The 8631-nt window shown below is 34.5% G+C and overlaps 1 pseudogene; it reads left to right on the top strand.

The window, feature by feature from the left end:
• The first annotated feature begins 5067 nt into the window (after nucleotides 1–5067).
• LOC133316135 (LEAF RUST 10 DISEASE-RESISTANCE LOCUS RECEPTOR-LIKE PROTEIN KINASE-like 1.2) lies at nucleotides 5068–8605 on the top strand (annotated as a pseudogene).
• The last annotated feature ends 26 nt before the right edge of the window (nucleotides 8606–8631 follow it).

Genomic DNA, 8631 nt, shown 5'->3' with positions numbered 1-8631 from the left:
ATTAAGATCCAGCCCACGACTCGGTATTGATAGATCCTCTAAAGTCTCAATATCCACGTATACTCAACAAATTGAGACGTAGAGTTTTCGGCAAATGTTTTAAGGAAAACATCTACGTCCTCATCATTAGATGTTTCAAGACCTGCATATTTGCGGTTTCCACACGGGACTCTACCCGTAACTGAAGATATTACCTGATTTTGTTGCAACTTCAAATTTCGACGGATCTTCTCATTTAGATCTTCAACGGACATGCATCAGACAATATACATTGCTCTTTTTTTCCCTTTGAAGCTCAAACCGCCTGCATTGTTAATTTTAGAACCGTTGTAATATATGAATGAACGAAATTGATCCACTGTAGTAGTGTTTTTATGCAAATAACATACAAAATTAAAGGGTAGTTATGACTCAAGTTAGGGAAATAAACAATGTGCCTAAATACAAATTGCGAGTGATAAAAATTATAAGTGAAACACGAAGAAGTAAATATCAAATACAGAGAGAAATATCAAACACGAAGTAAAATTGTGAGAAACTGAGCAAGCCATCTTCATAGCGGAAGGTCTATGTATAGCCAATTTGGTTTCCTAAGACTACTCCCGTAATTGTCAGTAACGAGACAATTGTTGTATGTACCGGTTACGAGACTCACATCCACGCTTATTATGTTTTCACCGACGCTTTTTAGTGATGTGGGAACTAGTACCATTATGTAGGCTGACGAGACTAGTGTTGAGTGGGGACATGGTAACTAGTGCCGTCAAGAGGTATGACGAGACTAGTGCTGAGTGGGGACATGGCAACTAGTGCCGACAAGAGGTATAACGGGATTTAACGCGTCAATTGGTTTGACGGGACTGCATGCAGGTGACTGACAAGGCAGCAAGTCTCTCATGCACACTGACGAGACTGATCCCGTAGGTTAGACCGACGTGTTTGACTGTTGTACTCTGACATAACTTTTCAAATGTGCTTTTAGTTGGAAATTTTTTTGTACAATGTTTCTTGTACAGTCATTTTGTCTCATTATATTTCATGATTTGTTTACTTAATTAATACTTTCGTACTTAATGTTTGTTTCAAATCTCTCTTTTGTGATTTTTGCAATAGAGTTTCTAATCTCATTTTTTTTTGAATGTATGTCTTTATTGTTATTTCAGTTTTTCTATATAAATTTACTCTCTTCTAGTCTTTATTTTCGTAAATTGGTTCCATTTTAGTTAGTGTCAACAAACAACTCCATTTTAGTTTGTGTGTTAACAACGGCTCTACATTTTTGTGAATTGGCTCCATTTTAGTTTGTGTGTTAACAACGGCTCGTTTTGATCTATATTATATCTTTACCTTGAGAGTAGTGTTAAATTTTATAGAAAATATCTTCTGCATTGTTATTGTTGTTATCCAACTGAATTTTAAAATCATTGAGATGAGATAATATGTGTTAGAGAAAATATTCATAAAAAAATTAAAACATGCAATAACATAAAGTATCTGAATCCAATGTTAGACACTGTATCCTTAAGACAATTTTGCTCTCTCTATGATGCCCAAAATTCGTGGACAATTATCTTTCAAGATAGAGCGAATTATCTCTGTTTATTGATGGTACTCTCAAACAAACAACATCGGCAGATGCAACTTTCATTTGAACTATCGCACAGAATTAATGCAAAATATTTCAAAAACCATTTTGGCAGAGTTTTCATAAGTGAGAGAAATAAAAAAAAGTCACAATTTATTCTGATTTCTTTCCTTATTTATAAACCATGACTAGTCACGATGAATGGTGCCTATTAACGGCGAAGAGTCGTGCCTATTTGGCAGTGAAAAGTCATGTCTGTTCACCCATGAATAGTTATGTCTATTCGATAATAGAAAGACACATCTCTCCACACCCAACTTCTTATTCATAATATTTGAATTCTATAAGAATTCCAATAATTGTCTGTGAAGATATTTTAGACAATTTTATAAGGGATAAGTTATTCTACCTACCATTTTTCTGCCTACCTTTGCCTACCACTCTCAAATACCGTTAGATCAGAATCTAAAGAAGAGAGAGAAAGATAAATATTAATTAAGATTCTGATCTAATGATCTTTTAGAATGGTAGACAAAGGTAGGCAGAAAAAATGGTAGGTAGAATAACCTATCCCATTTTATAAATATATTCTTATATTTTGTTATATATTTTTATGATTTATTTCTTTTTATCTCAAAAAAAAAAAATGAATTATTTCTTTTAATTAATTAGAATCATGAATTTGGTATACAATAATTAGAAATTAATATTTGAATTTGCATGATATCACATGGAATTACGTATTAAATATATATATATATATATATATATATATATAGGTTCGGTTTTTCTACTGTCAATGTAGATAACTTATCTACATTGAACCTAAAACGACGTCGTTTTGAGGCAGAAATCAAGGTATTTTTGTAATTATAATTTATTTTAGGGTTATAAAAGTCTTTTTCATTATAATTTTTTAATTTTTCAACTCAAAACGACGTCGTTTTGAGAGCGAATGTAGATAACTTATCTACATTCACTTTAGAAACATTAAAGCCATATATATATGGGATAGGTTATTCTGCCTACTCTTATTTTGTCTGCCTTTGCCTACCCCTTTTAGTATCATTCGATTACAATCTCATCCAACGGTCAATATTTGCGATATAAATAAACCTTTTTTCCCCCTTCTTTCTCCTCACTTCCTCTCACACCCTTTCTCTCTCCTCCCTTTCTCTCTTCCTCTGCGACCAAGACCGAAAATAATGAGAAAATCGAACAAAAAACACATACGACCCTAAATTAAAAAACCTCTTATTTTGCTTATCCCTAAACAAAATATCTTTAAAATTAAAGATGACAGGAGAAAGAGTAACTGAAAATAATTCATATAATTCTATAAATCTCAAATATGAGACAATCAAACTCAAACGTGCTTTTGTGCAAATTTTCCTCTCTCTTTTGTTTGGATTGTGCAAATTTCAAAAGCAATTATATTTCTTTCCTGGATTTGTTTGTCTATATACATTCAATCAAACCTTCAAGAAGAAAATTTATTATGAGGTCAATTGCAGTTGCTATTCGCTTTGCGGACTTGACTACATGCTTTCAAGATTAACAAGGATAGAAAAATGAAATATATAACACCCCCCTAAACCAAATTGATCATATGCTTTGAAACTTTTTATTAAGTAAAAATATGTAAAAAAATATCATCTTGAATTTGAGAAACTGAATTGCCTTCACTTCACTCAATCAACGAGCTGCTGTGGGAATGTTGATTTGGGTAGCTTCTACATCTAACCCAGAAGTACTCAAGGATCTCTCTAAAGTCGTTGGAGATGGATCAGTGAAAATGGATAATTCAAATAAACGGAATCAGATTGGGATATGTTATTCTACCTACTTTTATTTTGCCTACCTTTGCCTACCCCTTTCAATATCGTTCGATTACAATCTCGTTCAACGGTCAATATTTGCGATATAAATAAACATTTTTTTCCCTTTCTTTCTCCTTTCTTTCTCCCACACCCTATCTCTCTCCTCCCCTTTCTCTCTTCCCCTGCAACCAAGACCGAAAATAATGAAAAAAACAAACGAAAAACACATACAACCATCAATTAAAAAACTTCACTTATTTTGCCTATCCCTAAACAAAATATCTTTAAAATTAAAGGTGATCGGAGAAAGAGTAACTGAAAATAATTCATATAATTCTATAAATCCCAAATACGAGACAATCAAATTCAAACGTGAGGGATCTGATTCCGTTTATTTGAATTATCCCTTTTCACTGATCCATCTCCAACGACTTTAGAGAGATCCTTGAGTACTTCTGGGTTAGATGTAGAAGCTACCCAAATCGACATTCCCACAGCAGCTCATTGATTGAGTGAAGTGAAGGCAATTCTGTTTCTCAAATTCAAGATGATATTTTTTTACATATTTTTACTTAATAAAGAGTTTCAAAGCATATGATCAATTTGGTTTAGGGGAGTGTTATATATTTCATTTTTCTATCCTTGTTAATCTTGAAAGCATGTAGTCGAGTCCGCAAAGCGAATAGCAACATTGAGAGTGTTATCCTTATCAATTTGGCTTGAGAAATGTTTTCCCCTAAAACTGGTTGAGATAAGTTTATCTCCGGCCACCCTAAAACTAAGTCGTTTTGATTATTTATTTTCTTATATTTATTGATTCACCTTTGAATGATTATGATTCCCCTTTTTTTTCTCTTCCTTTATCACCATTGATCCATCTTTGTATGGTTATGATTTAGTAGCCGGAGATAAGATTATCTCAAGTAGCTTGAGAAACCATAAGCCCATTTATATATATATATATATATATATATATATATATATATATATATATATGGGAAAAGTATTTCTACAACCACTTTAGATAAGATTGTCTACAGCTACCCCTTTTTGACTAAGTACGACCGGTCGTGCTTAGTTATAACAATAAAGCGGTTCTTTTTTTCTCTTTCCTCAGACACTGTCGGCTGACGTGGCGGAGAGAGAAAATGCACTTTTAATGTACGACCGGTCGTACTCAGTGAAAAAAGTAGCTGTAGACAACCTTATTTAAAGTGGCTGCAGAAATTTTCTCATATATATATATATATATATATATATATATATATATATATATAGAAACTCTCTCATTTCTCTTGAATCTGAGTAATTTCAATGACAATTAATCAAACTTGCAAAAGCCTTCAAACATGCCAGGCCGTAACGAAGACCATGTGAACAAGAAACACGACTTATCAAACTTAGCCGATCATGAAAAATCACAAGTCAAGTGATAAAAGAGAATATTAAAAATAAAACTCTACTATAATAATAACATCGTGACAATCACTCCCTCAGATTATGTTGGGCAAAAAATTAGAAAAGTGTTATCAACCTTCCCGCCTTTCATTTTTTCATCTTCCTCTATGGCTTTTCTTACATCAACATTCACCTTCTCCTTCTTCTTCTTGTCCACTTTGCCAACATCAATTTCCCAACAAGATAACAAACACAGAGTGTAGCATGCCATACAATTGTGGACAACTATCCAACATTTACTATCCATTCTGGGGTGAAACAAGACCCAGTTATTGTGGCAAAAACAACCAATTCAAGCTCAAGTGTCAGGGTAATCAAAACACAACCATTCAAATTGGCTCACAAAATTTTCAAGTGCTGCGTATTGATCAAGTGGCTTACACCATGACAATGGTTCGAACAGGCCTTGTATATGATCGTTGTTCTTCTGCTTTAACCAACACTTCTTTGAACTCAAGTCTCTTTCGTTACACGCCAAACGTTAGGAACATCACCATCTTCTACGATTGTCCTGAGTTTTCAACTGGGAATAACTCTTTTCCGTGCCAGGAAGGTGGCAACAAGAGCGCTTTCTATGCGGATCTCAACATTACAAAAGTTCAAAACTGTGAAGGATTACGTGTTGAAGTGCAAGTAGCACAGGAACTGGAGCATGATGGTGGAATTGAAGGGCTTAACAAAGCCTTGAATGCTGGGTTTGAAGTGAATTATACTTCAGACGTTCTAGCATGTTTGAGATGCGTTGTAAGTAATGGAACCTGCGGGACTAATGATGAGTCTCAGTTTTCTTGCTATTGTCCCGATGGAACTAATGCTTTAGATTGTTCTCAAGATCACAGTATGATTTCTTTCCCTTCTCTTCTCTTCAAATATGTGCACATACATAGATTTAGATATGAGTTTAAACTTTTGATAATTGATTTTGATGCGTATGGGTTGCAAGAATTGAAGCATCTAGTTTGATTATCCAAATGGCCAACATTATAGAAAATCTATGGAATTAGGAACCCTTCAACTCAATTATTGCAGTTCACACCTGTTATTACAGTAACCCTCTATGATTAGATAGGAGCTGAAATGTTCAAAGTTGTTGACTTTTCTTAAGGGTGACCTTCATTTGGTTGCTCCAGAGTATGGGAGTTTCTTTTCCTGGTTTTGGATTTTTGTGTCATCACACCGCTGAAAAGCAAAGAAAAAAAGTGTGATCCAGTTGTTCAGACTTTCGGACATATGTTTATTTTATGGGTTTAGTTTTAGTCGTATTATACATAAAAGTATGCAAGACGAGTGATTTTTTTCTCCCTTCTATTTATACGATTCTATATGTATCCACATACTTTTATTTGTATATAAGATAGTTTAGATAAAATTATTTCTTACAATATAAAAACATTAATCCCTTAGTTTATTGCATAGAAAATGTTGGTGCCAATCTGGTCCTCAAACAAACGTACTGCTTGGTACCTTCTTCTCTGCTTCACTTGAATAGACCCATATCTTCCTCTGAACTTTTCAACGGTCTAACCAGGATCTTCTCCCTTTTCTTCCCTCTGCATCTAAATTTAGATTTTCTAGAGTAAAAACTGATTGAACATTTTGTTATTTTTTGACTTTGACCATTTTGGGTTGTTTCTGCATCATCATCGTCAATATTATTATTATTATTTATAAAGTTTGCTAATACCAAATTGCAACTCAACAGTAGTTTTTTGAAGCAACCATCAACCCGACTAGCGAGTGTAGACACAGTAACAAAATCAACTATAGTTTACTTTCTCATTAAAATATTCACCGAATGTTTTTGGGAAATACATGCTTACGCAGAAAATTGGCTGAAATAGAGTTTTAAACAGTTCAAAAAATTCCCTTGGAGTGCTACTTACACTATGATATAGATGTTCTCAGCTCGTACAAGATTATCTCCGTGGAGATACATGTGGTTTATAAATTTTTTTCTTCTTCAAATAATTAGGAAATCCCAAATGCTGTTCTGTCACTTACTATTGGAATCGTTAGTTTGAAATGGGAAATTAATATGGCTTGGTTAATTTTCAAATCGTCTAATGTTAGTGCAGTATTTCCCATTTTGCTTGCGTCTAGGGTCTTATGCAACTTTTGGTGCGTAAAGTCAAAAGTGCTTACTTTCTTCATGAAGCCTCTAGTGAAAGCTACATTGATATAAATGTCTATGTTCGTTAGCTTCAAGTAGATAATCCTCCTTGAATTGGCATAAACATTGCCTTAAAAATGCTCTGACTCATCTTTGCCTTCTATGTTAACTTTCTCAGGCAATCAATGGAATTGGAAAAGGAAGGTCGTTATAGGTAATAGATTCAATTATCCTTGATCATTTCTTTTTACAATATTCTATTTATTTCATTAATATATTTATATTAATTTGAAATTCTGATGATTCTCCTTAGGCGTTGCTGCTGCTGTGGTCAGTGCAGTTGTAGTGTGCATTGCCTTTTATATCTGTCATTTGCAAAAGAAGAAGAAGAATACTCATGCAGTGTCATCTATACTATCTTATAGAATCTCTTCTGGTTCTTCTTTTGAAGACAGTGAGAAGGGATGTAAATACTTTGGACTCCACTTCTTCACCTATAGTGAACTTCAGGAGGCCACAAACTACTTTGATTCAGCCAGAGAACTAGGAGATGGAGGCTTTGGAAAAGTGTATTTTGGTAAAAGCTAGCATCCTTAGTTATATAACTAGTGGTATTTGAGTGCTTTGAATGATCACTGACTAACTCTCTTGCCTTCTTATATTTCTTGACTAGGAAAACTTCAGGATGGGCGTTCTGTTGCAGTGAAACGGATGTATGAGAATAGTGATAGGAGAGTTGAGCAATTCATGAATGAGGTTGAGATCTTAACTGGTTTACACCATCAAAATCTTGTGACACTGTATGGATGCACTTCTCGTCACAGTCGTGAACTTCTACTTGTGTATGAATTCATTTCTAATGGAACTGTTGCTGATCACCTGCATGGTCCACGAGCAAAACCTGGCACACTCCAATGGAATATCAGAATGAATATTGCCATAGAAACTGCTAGTGCATTGGTATATCTTCATGCTTCTGACATCATTCATAGAGATGTGAAAACCAACAACATTCTCCTTGATAATCACTTTAGTGTTAAAGTAGCAGATTTTGGACTTTCACGTCTTTTCCCAACCCATGTCACTCACATTTCAACTGCTCCACAAGGGACTCCTGGTTATGTGGATCCTGAATACCATGAGTACTACCAGCTCACTGATAGAAGTGATGTTTATAGTTTTGGAGTTGTGCTTATTGAGCTAATATCATCCATGCATGCTGTTGATATCACAAGGCATAAGCATGACATCAATTTATCTAACATGGCCATTAAAAAGATTCAAAATGGGGCATTACATGAACTGGTGGACCCAACTCTTGGCTTTGAATCAGATTTCAAAATAAGGAAAATGATCAATGCTGTGGCAGAGTTAGCATTTCAGTGCTTGCAGAGTTCTAAAGATGTGAGACCTTCAATGGTAGAAGTGCTGGATAGGTTGAAGGATATACAAAGTGACGGGAAATATAAAAGCAAACCCGAGGTAATGGATATCTCAGAAGATAATGCTGCTCTGCTGAAGAATGAACCACCACCACCATCACCTGATTCAAATTTGGTGTGCATGTCTACACCAAAAAATGGTAGGGAAGATAAAGAGGTTGAAGCCCCGGTAGATACACCTAATGGATGACTGAACACATGGTTCTCCTTTCTCAT

The sequence above is a fragment of the Gastrolobium bilobum genome, unplaced genomic scaffold (genome assembly GCF_033153095.1).
Source record: "Gastrolobium bilobum isolate Gb01-03AN ecotype WA unplaced genomic scaffold, APGP_CSIRO_Gbil_v1 utg26468, whole genome shotgun sequence".
Classification (NCBI taxonomy): domain Eukaryota; kingdom Viridiplantae; phylum Streptophyta; class Magnoliopsida; order Fabales; family Fabaceae; genus Gastrolobium; species Gastrolobium bilobum.
This window is presented reverse-complemented; position numbering and strand designations above follow the sequence as displayed.